This window comes from Hyla sarda, chromosome 4 (assembly GCF_029499605.1).
Source record: "Hyla sarda isolate aHylSar1 chromosome 4, aHylSar1.hap1, whole genome shotgun sequence".
Taxonomy (NCBI): Eukaryota; Metazoa; Chordata; class Amphibia; order Anura; family Hylidae; genus Hyla; species Hyla sarda.
Genome location: NC_079192.1, coordinates 35,616,296 through 35,635,412, shown reverse-complemented (window position 1 = coordinate 35,635,412; position 19,117 = coordinate 35,616,296). Strand labels below are relative to the sequence as shown.

The window sequence follows — 19,117 nt, the reverse complement described above, 5'->3', positions numbered from 1 at the left end:
AGACGATAGGGAAAAGTCTTTTCATATGCTGGATGTAAGGAGGTGCGTTCTTTCTTATCTGGAAAGAACTTAAGATTTTAGGAAATCAAATAGACCATTTGTGCAATTCTGTGGCCATAATAAGGGTAATAGTGTTAGAAGTGACACCATAGCTAGATGGATTAGGGAGGCTATTTGTTTGTCATGTGTCTCCTCTGGCCTTTCTCCTACTGTTGGTCTCAAGGCTCACTCTACACGTGCAGTTGCATCCTCTTGGGCCAACAGGAGAGGGGCCTCGATAGACCAAATCTGTAAGGCGGCCACCTGGTCTTTTCCCACCCTTTTTTTCGCCACTTTAGGTTGGATATGGGGAACTATTCTGATTTATCCTTTGGTCGTAAGGTTCTCCAAACTGTTATCCCACCCTAATCTTGGTCTCTGGTTTTCTCTCAGGTGGTGCTGTCATGGCGATGGGAAAAGCCAGTAATTACTCACCGGTAATTCTGTTTTCACGAGTCATGACAGCACCACTGCATTCCCACCCTTTTTGCCTTTTCTAAATAGTGTATCACAGGTGTTTAGATCACTTGGGTGTAACATTTAAAAAATAAAAATAAATTATATATATATATATATATATATTTCCTTGTTCAGTTATTGTTTATTGTCATGACTGTTCTTGCTAAGTAGGAAGGCTCTTCTAGGTCTCTGTAACTCACTGAGGATGGAGAGGAGAGGACTTCCTTTTATTCTCCAAGGTTTCCTGTCCCTAGGGACAGAGTCCCTCTCTCAGGTGGTGCCGTCATGGCTTGTGAAAACAGAATTACCAGTGAGTAATAACGGGCTTTTTCACACTTTTTTTATGCACATATAAAACAATATAGCACACATCTGTACTGCACTGTTTTATGCCTATTCCTGTCAGTGTTACTTTGACAGGCAGAGTCTGAATGGCTTTTGTAGCCATGACAACGGAGGCCATTGTCAGACCTCTAGTTGCCAAGGCTACCATCAGTTCTCCTTGATGAAGAGCAGAAGGAGCTTCCTTCCCTCTGTCAATCTATGCTGCAATCGACCAATCATGGCTCCTGACGCAGAGTATAAATGGGGGAAAGGGGGTGGGGGGGTCTATGAAAACATTTTATCATGCTGAGCGGGCATGGGAGCCATTTAGAATTTTTCCCACCATGACAGTATTATCAAATAATCAATATTTTTGCGTATCAATCATTTTCAAGGTTAGTTACTGTTTCATAAATGTATATAAAGTTTAACCCCTTAAGGACCAGGCCATTTTACACCTTAGGACCAGAGCATTTTTTGAACATCTGACCACTGTCACTTTAAACATTAATAACTCTGGAATGCTTTTAGTTATCATTCTGATTCTAAGATTGTTTTTTCGTGACATATTCTACTTTAACATGGTGGAAAATTTTGTGGTAACTTGCATCCTTTCTTGGTGAAAATCCCCAAATTTGATGAAAAAATTGAAAATGTTAAATTTTTCTAACTTTGAAGCTCTCTGCTTGTAAGAAAAATGGATATTCCAAATAAATTTTTTTTATTCACAAAAACAATATGTCTACTTTATGTTTGCATGATAAAATTGACAAGTTTTTACTTTTGGAAGACACCAGAGGGCTTCAAAGTTCAGCAGCATTTTTCCAATTTTTCACAACATTTTCAAACTCACTATTTTTCAGGGACCGGTTCAGGTTTGAAGTGGATTTGAATTATTTCATATTAGAAATACCCCATAAAAGACCCCATTATAAAAACTGCACCCCCCAAAGTATTCAAAATGGCATTCAATCAGCGTTTTAACCCTTTAGGTGTTTCACAGGAATAGCAGCAAAGTGAAGGAGAAAATTCACAATCTTCATTTTTTACACTTGCATGTTCTTGTAGACCCAATTTTTGAATTTTTACAAGGGGTAAAAGGAGAACATTTATACTTGTATTTGTAGCCCAATTTCTCTCGAGTAAGCACATATCTCATATGTCTATGTAAAGTGTTCGGCGGGCACAGTAGAGGGCTCAGAAGCGATGGAGCGACAAGGGGATTTTGCAGAGTACGTTTTTCTGAAATAGTTTTTGGGGGGCATTTTGCATTTAGGAAGCCCCTATGGTGCCAGAAAAGCAAAAACCCCCCACATGGCATACCATTTTGGAAACTAGACCCCTTGAGGAACGTAACAATGAATTAAGTGAGCCTTAATACCCCACAGGTGTTTCACGACTTTTGCATATGTAAAAAAAAAAAAAAATGTTTTCACTAAAATGTGTGTTTCCCCCCCAAAATTTCACATTTTTGCAAGGGTTAATAGCAGAAAATACCCTCCAAAATTTGTAACCCCATCTCTTCTGAGTATGGAGGTACCCCATAAGTTGACCTGAAGTGCACTACGGGCGAACTACAATGCTCAGAAGAGACGGAGTCTTTTGGCTTCTTGAGAGCAAATTTTGGTCGGGGGGCATGTCGCATTTAGGAAGCCCCTATGGTGCTAGAACAGCAAAAAAAACAACATGGCATACCATTTTGGAAACTAGACCCCTTGAGGAACGTAACAAGGAATAAAGTGAGCCTTAATACCCCACAGTGGTGACCCGGAATATAAGGGGGATGGCGGGTGTCTAAGGCACCCACAATCCCCCTGAAGAGATAGGAGTGAGGTGGCAGAGTGTGAATTGTGCAAGGTGGCAAGTGTGAATTCACTTGCGATTTGGGCCGATCGCCGACATGGGGGGGGATTTGCGCGGGGTGCCTGCTGATAGATATCAGCAGTTACCCCGGTCCGGTCCCCGCCCGGCGTGCGGCAGGGACCGAAATTCCCACGGGCGTACAGGTACGCCCTTGGTCCTTAAGTACCAGGGAGCAAAGGCGTACCTGGATGCCCTTGGTCCTTAACCCCTTAAGGACCCAGCCCAAATATACCTTAAGGACCCGGCCATTTTTTGAACATCTGACCACTGTCACTTCAAGCATTAATAACTCTGGGATGCTTTTACCTTTCATACTGATTCAGAGACTGTTTTTTCGTGACATATTCTACTTTATGTTAGTGGTAAATAGTTTTGTTGATACTTGCATCATTTCTTGGTGAAAAATTCCAAAATTTGATGAAAAAATTGAAAATTTTGAATTTTTTTTAACTTTGAAGCTCACTGTTTGTAAGGAAAATGGATATTCCAAATAAATTATACATTGATTCACATAAACAATATGTCTACTTTATGTTTGCATCATAAAATTGACGTGTTTTTACTTTTGGAAGACATCAGAGGGCTTCAAAGTTCAGCAGCAATTTTCCAATTTTTCACAAAATTTTCAAAATCTGAATTTTTCAGGGACCAGTTCAGTTTTGAAGTGGATTTGAAGGGCCTTCATATTAGAAATACCCCACAAATGACCCCATTATAAAAACTGCACCCCTCAAAGTATTCAAAATGACATTCAGTAAGTGTGTTAACCCTTTAGGTGTTTCACAGGAATAGCAGCAAAGTGAAGGAGAAAATTCAAAATCTTCATTTTTTAAACTCGCATGTTCTTGTAGACCCAGTTTTTGAATTTTTACAAGGGGTAATAGATGAAAAATCCCCCCAAAATTTGTAACCCAATTTCTCTCGAGTAAGGAAATACCTCATATGTGTATGTCAAGTTTTCGGCGGGTGCACTAGAGGGCTCAGAAGGGAAGGAGCGACAATAGGATTTTGGAGAGGGAATTTTGCTGAAATGGTTTTTGGGGGGGCATGTCACATTTAGGAAGCCCCTATGGTGCCAGAACAGCAGAAAACCCCAACATGGCATACCATTTTGGAAACTAGACCCCTCAAGGCACGCAACAAGGGGTCCATTCAGCCTTAACACCCCACAGGTGTTTGACGACTTTTCGTTAAAGTCGGATGTGTAAATGAAAAAAAAAAAATTTTTTTATTTTTTTTTTACTAAAATGCAGTTTTTCCCCTAAATTTTAAATTTTTACAAGGGGTAATAGGAGAAAATTACCCCCAAAATGTTTAACCCCATTTCTTCTGAGTATGGAAATACCCCATGTTAGGACGTAAAATGCTCTGCTGGCGAACTACAATGCTCAGAAGAGGAGGAGCGCCATTGAGCTTTTGGAAAGAGAATTAGTTTGGAATGGTAGTCAGGGGCCATGTGCGTTTACAAAGCCCCCCGTGGTGCCAGAACAGTGGAACCCCCCACATGTGACCCCATTTTGGAAACTACACCCCTCACAGAATTTAATAAGGGGTGCAGTTAGTATTTACACCCCACAGATCTTTGGAACAGTGGGCTGTGCAAATGAAAAATTTTATTTTTCATTTTTACGGACCACTGTTCCAAAAATCTGTCAGACACATGTGGGGTGTAAATTCTCAATGTACCCCTTATTACATTACGTGAGGGGTGTAGTTTCCAAAATGGGGTCACATGTGTCGGGGGTCCATTGTTCTGGCACTATGGGGGCTTTGTAAACACATGTGGCCTTCAATTTCGGACAAATTTTCTCTACAAAATCCCAATGGCGCTCCTTCTCTTCTGGGCATTGTAGTTCGCCCGCAGAGGACTTTAAATTCACATATGGGGTATGTTCTTACTCAGAAGAGATGGGGTTACAAATTTGGGGGGGCTTTTTTCCTATTTCCCGATGTGAAAATGAAAAATTTAGGGTAACACCAGCATTTTAGTGAAAAAATAGAATTTTTTTCATTTTCCCATCCAACTTTAATGAAAATTCGTCAAACACCTGTGGGGTGTTCAGGCTCACTATACCCCTTGTCACGTTCGGTGAGGGGTGTAGTTTCCAAAATGGGGTCACATGTGGGTATTTTTTTTTTTTTGCGTTTGTCAGAACTGCTGTAAAATCAGCCACCCCTGTGCAAATAACCAATTTAGGCCTCAAATGTACATGGTGCGCTCTCACTCCTGAGCCTTGTTGTGCGCCCGCAGAGCATTTTACGCCCACATCTGGGGTATTTCTGTACTCAGGAGAAATTGCGTTACAAATTTTGGTGTCTTTTTTTCCTTTTACCGCTTGTGAAAATAAAAAGTATGGGGCAACACCAGCATGTTAGTGTAAAGTTTTTTATTTTTTTACACTAACATGCTGGTGTAGACCCCAACTTTTCCTTTTCACAAGCGGTAAAAGGAAAAAAAAGCCCCCCAAAATTTGTAGTGTAATTTCTCCCGAGTACGGCGATACCCCATATGTGGCCCTAAACTGTTTCCTTGAAATACGACAGGGCTCCGAAGTAAGAGAGCACCATGCGCATTTGAGGACTAAATTAGGGATTGCATAGGGGTGGACATAGGGGTATTCTACGCCAGTGATTCCCAAACAGGGTGCCTCCAGCTGTTGCTAAACTCCCAGCATGCCTGGACAGTCAGTGGCTGTCCAGAAATGCTGGGAGTTGTTGTTTTGCAACAGCTGGAGGCTCAGTTTTGGAAATCCTGCCGTACAAGACGTTTTAAATTGTTTATTGGGGGGGGACAGTGTAAGAGGTGTATAGGTAGTGTTTTACCCTTTATTATTAGGTGTTAGTGTAGTGTAGTGTTTTTAGGGTACATTCACACTGGCGGGTTACGGTGAATTTCCCACTAGGAGTTTGCACTACGGCAAAAAATTTGCCGCAGCCCAAACTTGAAGCAGGAAATTTACTGTAAACCCGCCTATGTGAATGTACCCTGTACGTTCACATGGGGGGGCAAACCTCCAGCTGTTTCAAAACTACAACTCCCAGCATGTACTGATAGACCGTGCATGCTGGGAGTTGTAGTTTTGCAACAGCTGGAGGCACACTGGTTGGAAAACCTTCAGTTAGGTTCTGTTACCTAACTCAATATTTTCCAACCAGTGTGCCTCCAGCTGTTGCAAAACTACAACTCCCAGCATGTACTGATCGCCGAAGGGCATGCTGGGAGATGTAGTTATGCAACAGCTGGAGGTACCCAACTACAACTCCCAGCATGCCGAGACAGCTGTTTGCTTTCTGGGCATGCTGGGAATTGCAGTTTTGCAACATGTGGAGAGCTACAGTTTTTAGACCACTGCACAGTGATCTCCAAACTGTGGACCTCCAGATGTTGCAAAACTACAACTCCCAGCATGCCCAGACAACAAACAGCTATGTGAGCATGCTAGGAGTTGTAGTTTTGCAACATCTGGAGGGATATAGTTTAGAGACCACTGTATAGTGGTCTCAAACTGCAGCCCTCCAGCTGTTGCAAAACTACATATTCCAGCATGCCCAAACAGCTGTCTGGGCATGCTGGGAGTTGTAGTTTTGCAACATCTGGAGGGCTACAGTTAGAGACCACGGTCTCAGACCGTAGCCCTCCAGATCTACTTACCGGCTTCCGTAGGATCCCGGCAGCCGTCCTCTTCAGACGCACGCGACGCCGCCCGCCGATCAACGTCGCCGCAGCCTCCGGATGGGTAAGTGGACGTCGGCGCCCGGTCCCCTTCGGTTCCCCGTTCTGCCCCGCCTATTGTGGGTGGGCAGGACGGGGAAAACGAAAGTTAACCCCCCCGCCCCTGGTCTGCTATTGGTCGTCGCCTCTGAGGATCAATAGCAGACCAATAGCAGGGATAGGAGGGGTAGCACCCCTGCCACCTCACTCCTATGCCTACAGGGGGATCGTGGGTGTCTTAGACAACCGCGATCCCCCTTCTATTTCGGGTCACCGGGTCACAATAGACCCGTATGACCCGGAATCGGCGCAAATCGCAAGTGTGAATCCACTTGCGATTTGCGCCGATCGCAGACGGGTGGGTGGGGGTGGTGGGACGTATGGGGGGGGGGGGGGGGGGGGGGTCTGATGACCCCCCCTGGGCATTTGCACGGGGTGCCTGCTGATTGATATTAGCAGTCACCCTGGCCCGGTCCCCGTCCGGCGCGCTGCGGGGACCGAAATTCCCACGGGCGTATGGATACGCCCTGGGTCCTTAAGTACCAGGACGTCAAGGCGTATCCATAAGCCCTAGGTCCTTAAGTGGTTAAGGGGTTAAATAAATAAAAAAAATTACATATATATTTAATTTTTGCTGCTATTCCCTTGTAAAATGTATATTGCTGACAAACTACTTTACATTGTAGCATACATGTTACAGAGACGTCCACCCCAACACATTCCTATCAGGACAACTCTGAGCAAAGATGGTTATTTCCATTTTCAATTAACTACTTTAAAAAGTACAGTTACATGACGTAACCGTATGCACCTACTTCAGGCATGTATATAAAGTACAATAGTGACCTATTGTTCCCCTGCAGTGAACCTCAGATCCCTGTATAGGGGTTAAATTCCAAAAACCAGGGGAGCCCTTAGACAGTAGTTTCAGGTGTGGCCCTAAGCAAATCAATGTGATGACACAATGGGTCCACACCCAATGATTGTAGCAAAATATACAGTTTGTACAAGAATTGTTTATTTTCACACTTCTGACAAAGTGATGTCAAATTTTGCCAAACCCTGAACTTAAAGCTCGCCCACTTGTGTTGTGGGGTTTGGCAAGAAATATGTTCTAAGGAGGCGTTTCTCAACGCTTTCAAGCCAGGTAGCCCTTATTGAAAAGCCAGTCAGTATCCCAAAGGACCTGGTGTTCCCCTGAAGTGAAGTTCACATCCCTGCATAGGGGTTAAAAGGGTACTCCGGTGGAAAACATTTTATTTATAATCAACTGGTTCCAGAAAGTTAAACAGATTTGTAAATTACTTCTATTAAAATTTTTTTAATCCTTTCAGTACTTAGCTGCTGTATACTACAGAGGAAGTTGTGCAATTCTTTCCAGTCTGACACAGTGCTCTCTGCTGCCACCTCTGTCCATGTCAGGAACTGTCCAGGGCAAGAGTGGTTTGCTATGGGGATTTGCTCCCGCCGCGGAAACCCAGCGTTCTATACATACTGTTTAGAATGCCGGATGCTGCACAGAGATTGTGGGGGGTCCCAGTGGAGGGAACCCCAGGGATGAAACATCTTATCCCCTATGCTTTAGATAGAGGATAAGATGTCTGTGGGCAGAGTAGCCCTTTAGGAATACCCAAGTGGTCAAAGCCCAGACCACTCCATATTCTGCACTATTGACTACCGATAAGGGGCCTTCCAGTCCCCCTCATAATGTCTTTTTGTCCCCAGAGACAGACCCAATAGGATCATCAGAAAACCAATGGGCTGTCCCTGGGGCGAAGGGGAATTTCCCAATGTCCAAGTGGTAAAATGTAACCTGGCCTAACCTTTACCCCCAGAAGGGGTCCATACGGGGCATAATGGCTGCCAACAATGTCATATGAATCCCTCCTAAGGCCATGTTCACACGGCTTAAAATGTGTGGAAGGTCCACATGGGAAACACGAGTGGACATTCCACACATTTGAAAAATTCGGCAGGCGCTCGGACCGGACGTAAATGCACCGTCTCATAGACGGCAATGCATTTCCGAGCGAAAACCGCAGAAGTCTTTTCTTTTTGCGGACACTGCAATGGGTGCAGCAGAATCCCATTGAAATCAATGGGACTCTGTTGCAGCGGAATGTCCATGAGGAATATTCGGGCATAATTCTGCACAGACATTTCGCCGTGTGAACATAGCCTAAGGGCTAGGGGGCCGGCATGCGCTTCATTCATTCCTATGGGAGCACAGAAAAGACCTGAGTACAGCTCTGGGACATCATCGGCGCATCATCGGCGCTTCCATAGAAATCTACCGGTGCTTCTCACAGAGCATTGTGGTCCCGTCCCCGTGATCCTTTTGGCGTTTTTTTAATCTCTTTTTTGCCATTTTCAGCTCCTTGGCGGTTTTCCAAAGTCGCGGCATGTTGAGCCACTGGCGTTTTTTTTTGTCAAAATTGTGGCATTTTTCTCCCATAGAAGTCTATGGGAGGGAAAAAACAACATTAAAAACGCCATGTACGTTTTGCATTTGGCGTTTTTCTTTGGCGTTTTTTCACCTGTGTCAGCAAAAAAGTAAAAAAAAAAAATCCAACTTAGAAAGGCTGGAAAAACTGCCAAGGTGTAAAAAATGCAATTTCCACACAAAGGAAAAAACGCCAGAAAAAAACGCACTGGCGTTTTTTTTCAAACAAAAAACTCAAGACAAAAAAACAGGTAGAAACTTGGCCTAAGAGGCTGCATGAAAGGGACAGGGTGGGGGAAGGGAGACAGGTGGTCCGGGGTAGCTCCGGCAAGCAAGCAGGGATGCATTTTTTTTTTTTTTTTTTTTTGGAGTGGGGTGGTTGTCAATTGTGGAATGGTAAAAAAAAAAAAATTATTTTTTAAGCCACACACTAAAACCTTTGTAATGCTCCTACATTGTTCACACACAGCTTTTTGGCAATTTTTGGGGCCATTTTTTTTCTCAGCTAGAAAAATAGACTTTTATATCAATGATAATAATATTCTGTCAAACTCGATAGTAAAATGGACAGACATTTATCAACCGATTTACCAGAGTTTTTTCGCATAAAATTGCATTAAAATTCGCAATTGTGCCACTGTCTTTTTTCGTGCGACAATCTGCCACGAAAGCGAGAAAAGCATTTTTTTTTTAAATCTGCGTACATAAGCATTTTCACAATTTTTACTTGAATTGTCAGAAATTTATCAACCGAGACATGCGCAAAAAAAGTCGCTAAGGCTTTAAAAACCTACTAAACTATACTCCAGCCGAACCTTGGCTTAACTAACAGAAACTGACTATTGTTTTCGCTTAGGTGAGGAAAAAACTCCGCTTTTGCTCACCTGTGAAAAATTAATTAACGCCGTGCAACAATATAGTAAATTTGACGCACGTAAGCAGAATGGAAGTGAAAAAAAATAAAATAAAAAATAGCATACCTAAGCAAACTTTCATTAATGCCCCTCATGGTCCTTTGTTCCCACATGTATTAAAGGAGATGTATGATCGTTCATTTGTTATCCCTCCCTAATGGGTCCATTCACACTACGTAATTTCTGAGCAAAAAATTCGGTGCAGCAGCCTCCCATTGTTTGCAGACACCCCGCCACTAAAATTCCGGACCCCAGACTCCACCAACACTTTCATTCTTTCGGCAGAATCCGCTCAGAAATGCATTGTCGCGCATTTCTAAGTGGTCCTAGCTAGTGCTGGCCGGTATACCGGTATGAACCGGATACAGTTTTTTTTCTCCCACGGTATGGATTTTTGTCCATACCGCTATACCGGTCGGGCCCCTCCCCCACCCTCTAAGTCAATAATTTTTTTAATTTACCCGTAATGGGGGTGGTCCGGGCCATCCATCCTTCCTGTAGTGTCTGGTGGCACTCCGGGTGGAGGGTGAACCGGTCCGGGCTGTCCTTCTCCGGGGGTCCTCTTCTCCACTCCGGTCAGGCTCCGGCCTAGTATGCTGCATAGACGCCGCTACGCCGTGACGTCAGGTGCGTCGCTGCGCACGGGCGTCACTGCGCAGCGGCGTCTATGCAGCATTACTAGGCCGGAGCCTGCCCGGAGTGGAAAAGAGGACCCCCGGAGAAGAAGGACAGCGCGGACCGGTTCACCCTCCACCCGGAATGCCGCAGGACACTACAGGAAGGATGGATGGCCCGGACCACCCTCCCCGGACGGTCCCTGCAGCAACTGGGAAGGTGAGTCAGGGTTCTGGGATGGACAGGGGTCTGTATAATATACTATACCTACGGTAGGCCCTCCAGCTGTTGCAAAACTACAACTCCCAGCATGCCCGGACAGCCAACGGCTGTCCGGGCATGCTGGGAGTTGTAGTTTTGCAACAGCTGGGGGCACCTCTAGTTGGGAAACACTGACCTATACTATACACTACTATATAGTCCAACATGCTGGGAGTTGTAGTTTTGCAACAGCTGGAGGCACCCCTAGTTGGGAAACACTGACCAATACTATACACTACTATATAGTCCAACATGCTGGGAGTTGTAGTTTTGCAACAGCTGGAGGCTGTAGGGTTGTTTGTTACATCTATTTAAAAGGGTACTCCACCGCCCCAGTGTTCAAATCATTTAATTCCAAAAGCCCATTTAGTTCCGCTACGCCACCTCAATGCAAGTCTCAATGTAAAAAAAATAAAAAATACCGTGATACTTTAGAAAAATACCGTGATACTCATTTTTGGTCATATCACCCAGCACTAGTCCTAGTACCAGCTACCAGTGGGACTTCCGCCCGAAATATCTCTGGGCGGAGATCCTGTAGTGTGATTGGGCCCTTAATTGTTTCCTCATACTTTTTTTTATTACCTCCGTGCCCCTGGGTTTACTCTGTTGCTGCTTTGCAGATACTTTGCTGCTGATGTCATATCCGGGTCGCGGGGGTCAGCAGTGATGACATCACAGTCAGCTTTGTAAGCCTCCTTCTCAACACCGGCTCCGCCTACTCTACCCCTACAGGAGTATGTATTACTACAAGGGTATGTCTGTAGGGTAGCATGGTGGATTGGTGGTTAGCACTGTTCCCTTGCTGCATTGGGTTTCTTTTGGACCAAATCTAGATATACACTTACAGAAATATATATATATATATATATATATATATATATATATATATATATATATATTTAAATACAATAGAAAAATATAGGACTCTGTGGGGTAGATCTATCAAAACCTGTGCAAAAGAAAAGTTGCCCATAGCAACCAATCAGATGGCTTCTTTCATTTTGCAGAGGCCTTGTTAAAAATTAAAGAAGTGAGCCGATTGGTTGCTATGGGCAACCGAGCAACTTTTCCTCTGAAAAGATGATAATACTAAGGGTGCGTTCACACTGCGGAATCTCCGTTCGCTGAATTTCGCGGGAGTTACTTCGGCGCTGGGGCAGCGGGGCACTGAGCAGTCACCATTGACGGCTATGCAGTGCTCGCGGAATCCGCGCAAAGAATGAACATGTTCTTTCTTCGCGCGGAACAATTTCAGCGGCGGAATTGTCCGCAGTATGAATGGGTCTCCGGGAAACCTATTCACACTAATGTTAAGTTGACTCCGCGGAATTCCGCTCATGAGTTCCGCGGGAATTCCGTAGTGTGAACGCACCCTTAAACTGCAAAACCACAACTCCCAACATAGTTAGCTGTCGGGCATGCTGGAAGTTGCAGCTGGAGATCCACATTTTTGAAGACCAAGGTCAGTGTTTCCCAACCAGTGTGCCTCCAGCTGTTGCAAAACTACAACTCCCAGCATGCCCGGACAGCCGTTAGCTGTCCGGGCATGCTGGGAGTTGTAGTCTTTTTTTTTTTGCACTGCTCCCTTGCTGCTACCAAATCTAGATATACACCTACAGAAATATGTGTATTTTTTAATACAATAGAGAAATATAGGACTCTGTGGAATAGATCCTTTTTTTTTTTTTCATTTTGCAGAGGCCTTGTTAAAAATGAAAGAGGCGATCTGATTGGTTGCTATGGGCAACTGAGCATCTTTTCCTCTGAAAAGATTTTGATAAATCTCCCCCTGTGTATAGCAGCAGTATGGTAGCTTAGCGGTCAACACTATTGCCTAACCACATTAAAGAGGTACTCCGGTGGAAAACATTTTTTTTTTATGAACTGGTGCCAGAAAGTTAAACCAATTTGTAAATTACTTCTATTAAAAAATCTTTACCCTTCATGTACTTATTTGCAGCTGTATGCTACAGAGGAAATTCTGTTCTTTTTTCATTTCTTTATTGTCCTGTCCACAGTGCTCTCTGCTGACACCTGATGCCCGTATCAGGAACTGTCCAGAGCAGGAGAAAATCCCCATTGCAAACCTATGCTACTCTGGACAGTTCCTGACACGGACAGAGGTGTCAGCAGAGAGCACTGTGGACAAGACAAAAAAGAAATTCAAAAAGAACAGAATTTCCTCTGTAGCATACAGCTGCTAAAAAGTACTGGAAGGGTAAAGATTTTTTAATAGAAGTAATTTACAAATCTGTTTAACTTTCTGGCACCAGTTGACTTATAAAGACCTTAAAAAAAATAAATAAAATGTTTTCCACCGGAGTACCCCTTTAACCCCTACAGGACCCATGACGTAACGTTACGTCCCGACACCCTGGGTCTTAAGGACCCATGATGTACAGTTACGTCATGGGTAGTTCCGGTCCCCGCCGGGCGGGGATCGGACCGGGATGCCTGCTGAAATCATTCAGCAGGCATCCCCTGCAAACGCCCAGGGGGGTCATCAGACCCCCCATGCCGGCGATCGCAGCAAATCGCAAGTGAATTCACACTTGCGATTTGCGCGATTCCGGGTCATTACGGGTCTATGGTGACCCGGAATATAAGGGGGATCGCGGTTGTCTAAGACACCCACAATCCCCCTGAAGGGATAGGAGTGAGGTGGCAAGGATGCCACCCCTCCTATCCCTGCTATTGGTGGTCTAGACGCGACCACCAATAGCAGATCGGGGCAGGGGGGGGTTAACTTTCGTTTCCCCCATCCTGCCCACCCACAATAGGCGGGCCAGAACGGGGAACCGAAGGGATCACTTACCCGTCCGGGCGGGCGACGGAGGCTGCGGGCGACAGAGATCAGCGGGCGGCGACGTTGTGCGGCTGGATCGTACGGAAGCCGGTGAGTTGCCTAGCAACATCTGGAGGGTACCGTTTGAGACCATTATACAGTGGTCTCTAACTGTAGCCCTCCAGATGTTGCAAAACTACAACTCCCAGCATGCCCAGACAGCTGTTTGGGCATGCTGGAATATGTAGTTTTGCAACAGCTGGAGGGCTACAGTTTGAGACCACTATATAGTGGTCTCTAAATTGTAGCCCTCCAGATCTTGCAAAACTACAACTCCTAGCATGCCCAAACAACTGTTTGCTTTCTGGGCATGCTGGGATTTGCAGTTTTGCACCAGCTGGAGGACCACAGTTTGGAGATCACTTTGCAGTGTTCTCTAAAACTGTAGCCCTCCAGATATTGCAAAACTGCAAATCCCAGCTTGCTCAAACAGCTGTCTCGGCATGCTGGGAGTTGTAGTTGCGTACCTCCAGCTATTGCATAACTACATCTCCCAGCATGCCCTTCGGCGATCAGTACATGCTGGGAGTTGCAGTTTTGCAACAGCTGGAGGCACACTGGTTGGAAAATACTGAGTTAGGCAACAGAACCTAACTGAAGGTTTTCCAACCAGTGTGCCTCCAGCTGTTGCAAAACTACAACTCCCAGCATGCACGGTCTGTCAGTGCATGCTGGGAGTTGTAGTTTTGAAACAGCTGGAGGTTTGCCTCCCATGTGAACATACAGGGTACATTCACACGGGCAGGCTTACAGTAAGTTTCCTGCTTCAAGTTTGGTCTGCGGAAAATTTTTCGCCGCAGTGCAAACTCCTAGCGGGAAACTCACTGTAACACGCCAGTGTGAATGTACCCTAAAAACACTACACTACACTAACACATAATAAAGGGTAAAACACTACATATACACCCCCTTACACTGTCCCCCCCAATAAAAATTAAAAACGTATTGTATGCCAATGTCTCCAAAACGGAGCCTCCAGCTGTTGCAAAACAACAACTCCCAGCATTTCAGGACAGCCACTGACTGTCCAGGCATGCTGGGAATTTCGCAACAGCTGGAAGCACCCTGTTTGGGAATCACTGGTGTAGAATACCCCTATGTCCACCCCTATGCAATCCCTAATTTAGTTCTCAAATGCGCATGGCGCTCTCTCACTTTGGAGCCCTGTCATATTTCAAGGAAACAGTTTAGGGCCACATATGGGGTATTTCCGTACTCGGGAGAAACTGCACTACAAATTTTGGTGGGCTTTTTCTCCTTTTACCCCTTATGAAAAGGAAAAGTTGGGGGCTGCACCAGCTTGTTAGTGTAAAAAAATAAAAAAATTTACACTAACATGCTGGTGTTGCCCCATACTTTTTATTTTCACAAGAGGTAAAAGGAAAAAAAAGACCCCCAAAATTTGTAATGCAATTTCTCCTGAGTACGGAAATACCCCATATGTGGGCGCAAAATGCTCTGCGGACGCACAACAAGGCTCAGGAGTGAGAGTGCACTATGTACATTTGAGGCCTAAATTGGTGATTTGCACAGGGGTGGCTGATTTTACAGCGGTTCTGACATAAACGCCAAAAAAAAGAAATACCCACATGTGCCCCATTTTGTAAACTACACCCCTCATGGAACGTAACAAGGGGTATAGTGAGCCTTAACACCCCACAGGTGTTTAATGAAAATTCTTCAAAGTTGGATGGAAAAAATGAAAAAAAAACTAAAACATTTTTCAATAAAATGCTAGTGTTACTCTAAATTTTTCATTTTCACAAGGGAAAATTTGAAAAAAGCCCCCCAAAATTTGTAACCTCATTTCTTCTGAGTAAAAACATAACCCATATGTGGTAGTAAAGTGCTCTGCGGGTGTGCTACAATGCTCAGAAGAGAAGGAGCGCCATTGGGCTTTTGAAGAGAAAATTTGTCCGGAATTGAAGGCCACGTGTGTTTACAAAGCCCCCATAGTGCCAAAACAATGGACCCCCCTCACATGTGAACCCATTTTGGAAACTACACCCCTCACGTAATGTAATAAGGGGTACAGTGAGCATCTACACCCCACAGGTATCTGACAGATTTTTGGAACAGTGGTCCGTGAAAATGAAAAATTTAATTTTTCATTTGCACAGCGCACTGTTCCAAAGTCTGTCAAACGCCAGTGGGGTGTAAATACTCACTGCACCCCTTATTCAATTCTGTGAGGGGTGTAGTTCCCAAAATAGGGTCACATGTGGGGGGGTCCACTGTTTTGGCACCACGTGGGGCTTTGTAAATGCACATGGCCCCTGACTTCCATTCCATTCCATTTTTTTCCCCAGAAGCTCAATGGCACTCCTTCTCTTCTGAGCATTGTAGTGCACCAGCAGAGCACTTGACATCCACACATGGGGTATTTCCATACTCAGAAGATATGGGGTTTTAAATTTTGGGGGGCATTTTGTCCTATTGTAAAAAATTTGAGGGGAAACTAGCATTTTAGTGGAAAAAAATCATTAACACATCCAACTTTAACGAAAAGTGGTCAAACACCTGTGGGGTGTTAAGGCTCACTGGACTCCTTATTACGTGCCTTGAGGGGTGTAGTTTCCAAAATAGTATGCCATGTGTTTGTTTGTTTTTTTGCTGTTCTGGCACCATAAAAAACCATTTCAGAAAAACTCACTCTCCAAAATCCCACTGTCGCGCCTTCCCTTCTGAGCCCTCTATTGTGCCCGCCGAACACTTGACGACATACACATATGAGATATTTCCTTACTCGAGAGAAATTGGGTTACACATTTTAGGAAGATTTCTCTCCTTTTACCCCTTGTAAAAATGCAATAACTGGGTCTACAAGAACATGCAAGTGTAAAAAATGAAGATTTAGAATTTTCTCCTTCAATTTGCTGCTATTCCTGTGAAACAACTAAAGGGTTAACACACTTACTGAATGTCATTTTGAATACTTTGAGGGGTGCAATTTTTATAATTGGGTCATTTGTGGGGTATTTCTAATATGAAGACCCTTCAAATCCACTTCAAAACAGAACTGGTCGCTGAAAAATTTCGATTTTGAAAATGTTTCGAAAAATTGGAAAATTGCTGCTATATTTTGAAGCCCTCTGATGTCTTCCAAAAGTAAAAACATGTCAACTTTATGATGGATTAAACAACAACCTTGGGGATATGCATCCCCTCAGGGAAACCAGAGGCACCTCATACTCTTGAAAAAGCTAGGCTTGCCTAGCGAAACGTTGAGCCAGAGGAGGAGATTTTAGCTCAGTCCCCATGCAAATATGGATGGATCACGGTGCGCTGTGACACCACGTCTGTAGACGGTGTTAGAACAGAGCGCTGTAAACAGAGCCCCGTGATCAGGTTCATCCATGCATAGTATGCAATAAAAATCATTACAAATAGGGACTGTAATTTTAGCATACACTGCCACTTAGTGGAAAATTTGAGCACAAAATTATTATTTGAAATTATTAAAAGTTAAGTTTAAGACCGCAGAGGGTCTCTATTCAGGGTTTCCCTGAGGGGATGCATATCCCCAAGGTTGTTGTTTAATATATAAGGGTCCGTAGACCCTCTAGGGGGTATTTGTCAATTTAACTTTATGATGGAAACATAAAGTAAACATATTGTATATGTGAATCAATAAATTATTTGGAATATTAATTATCCTTATAAGCAGAGAGCTTCAAAGTAAAAAAAAAATGCTAAATTTTCAATTTTTTTCATCAAATTTTGAAATTTTTCACCAAGAAATAATGCAAGTATCGACAAAATTTTACCACTATCATAAAGTAGAATATGTCACGAAAAAAACAATCTCGGAATCAGAATGAAAGGTAAAAGCATCCCAGAGTTATTAATGTTTAAAGTGACAGTGGTCAGATGCGCAAAAAATGGCCAAGTCCTACAGTGAAAATTGGCTGGGTCCTTAAGGGGTTAGCACATGCGGAATTATAGACATAACAAAAAAGTGTGAAACAACTGAAAATATGTCATATTCTAGGTTCTTCAAATTAGCCTCCTTTTGCTTTGATCACTGCTGTGCACACACTTGGCATTCTCTTGATGAGCTTCAAAAGGTAGTCACCTGAAATGGTCTTCCAACAGTCTTGAAGGAGTTCCCAAAGATGCTTAGCACTTGTTGGCCCTTTTGCCTTCATTGGGTTCAGGTCCGGTGACTGTGGAGGCCAGGTCATCTGGCGCAGCACCCCATCACTCTCCTTCTTGGTCAAATATCGCCCTTACACAGCCTGGAGGTGTGTTTGGGGTCATTATCCTGTTGAAAAATAAATAATGGTCCAACTGAACGCAAACCGGATGGAATAGCATGTCGCTGCAAGATGCTGTGGTAGCCATGCTGGTTCAGTTTGCCTTCAATTTTGAATAAATCCCCAACAGTGTCACCAGTAAAGCCCCCCACACCATCACACCTCCTCCATGCTTCACGGTGGGAACCAGGCATGTAGAGTCCATCCGTTCATCTTTTCTGCGTCGCACAAAGACACGGTGGTTGGAACCAAAGATCTCAAATTTGGACTCATCAGACCAAAGCACAGATTTCCACTGGTCTAATGTCCATTCCTTGTGTTCTTTAGCCCAAACAATTCTCTTCTGCTTGTTGCCTGTCCTTAGCAGTGGTTTCCTAGCAGATATTCTACCATGAAGGCCTCACACAGTCTCCTCTTACCAGTTGTTCTAGAGATGTGTCTGCTGCTAGAACTCTGTGGCATTGACCTGGTCTCTAATCTGAGCTGTTGTTAACCTGCGATTTCTGAGGTTGGTGACCTCGGATGAACTTATCCTCCGCAGCAGAGGTGACTCTTGGTCTTCCTTTCCTGGGGCGCTCCGCATGTCAGCCAGTTTCTTTGTAGCTCTTGGTGGTTTTTGTGACCGCACTTGGGGACACTTTCCACCTAGAATATGACATATTTTCAGTTGTTTCACACTTTTTTGTTATGTATATAATTCCACATGTGTTAATTCATAGTTTTGATGCCTTCAGTGTGAATCTACAATATTCATAGTCATGAAAATAAAGAAAACTTAGAATGAGAAGGTTTGTCCAAACTTTTGGTCTGTACTGTGTGTGTGTATATATATATATATATATATATATATATATAATTTTAAAAAAAATCTTTACACTATGTAGCAGTGTTTCCCAAAAAGGGTGCCTTCAGCTGTTTAAAAACTTTAAAACTTCAACTCCACGCATGCACTTGTGGATTTAGAATTTTTGGGAATGCTGGGAGTTGTAGTTTTGCAACAGATGGAAGCAGCCATTTTGTGAATCATTGCTCTTTAGTGCAGCAGATGAAAGCAGGATGGGAATGGTTGCTCAGTAAGTAACATTCCGACCGTTGGGGCCAAGGGACATGGGCAGAAAACAGCATTTAGGAGGAAGTGAGCACAGAGCGGCAGCAAAGAATGCTGGGACCTGTAGTTTATAGACAGCGTGCAGGGAAGGGAACAAGTAGGACAGCAGAAAGGTTTATTAGAGCCACTTACAGGAGATAAAAAGGTCACAGTAGAATAGTGGATGCAAGATTAATTTCATATGCTGGTCTGAGTTTTTTTTTATTTTTTTTTTTATTCTGTTTGCTGGATAACCTCTTTAATGATTAATGTAGATTATGTTAATTTTATATGGA

General features: G+C 43.8%; 1 protein-coding gene across 3 annotated transcripts in view; it reads right to left on the bottom strand.

The window, feature by feature from the left end:
* The window catches only part of LOC130367770 (beta-1,3-galactosyltransferase 2-like), a 52,840-nt gene that overhangs the window by 20,083 nt on the left and 13,640 nt on the right, over window positions 1-19,117 (bottom strand). Inside the window, exon 1 of one of the 3 annotated variants that reach the window (XM_056570527.1) lies at window positions 11,216-11,456. The exons of 1 other annotated variant lie outside the window; for it this stretch is intronic. The gene's annotated coding sequence lies outside the window, so the exon portion shown is untranslated. Of the gene's footprint in view, window positions 1-11,073; window positions 11,111-11,215; window positions 11,457-19,117 lie in introns of those variants that run through there. One more of the 3 variants, XM_056570529.1, reaches the window with a different exon arrangement.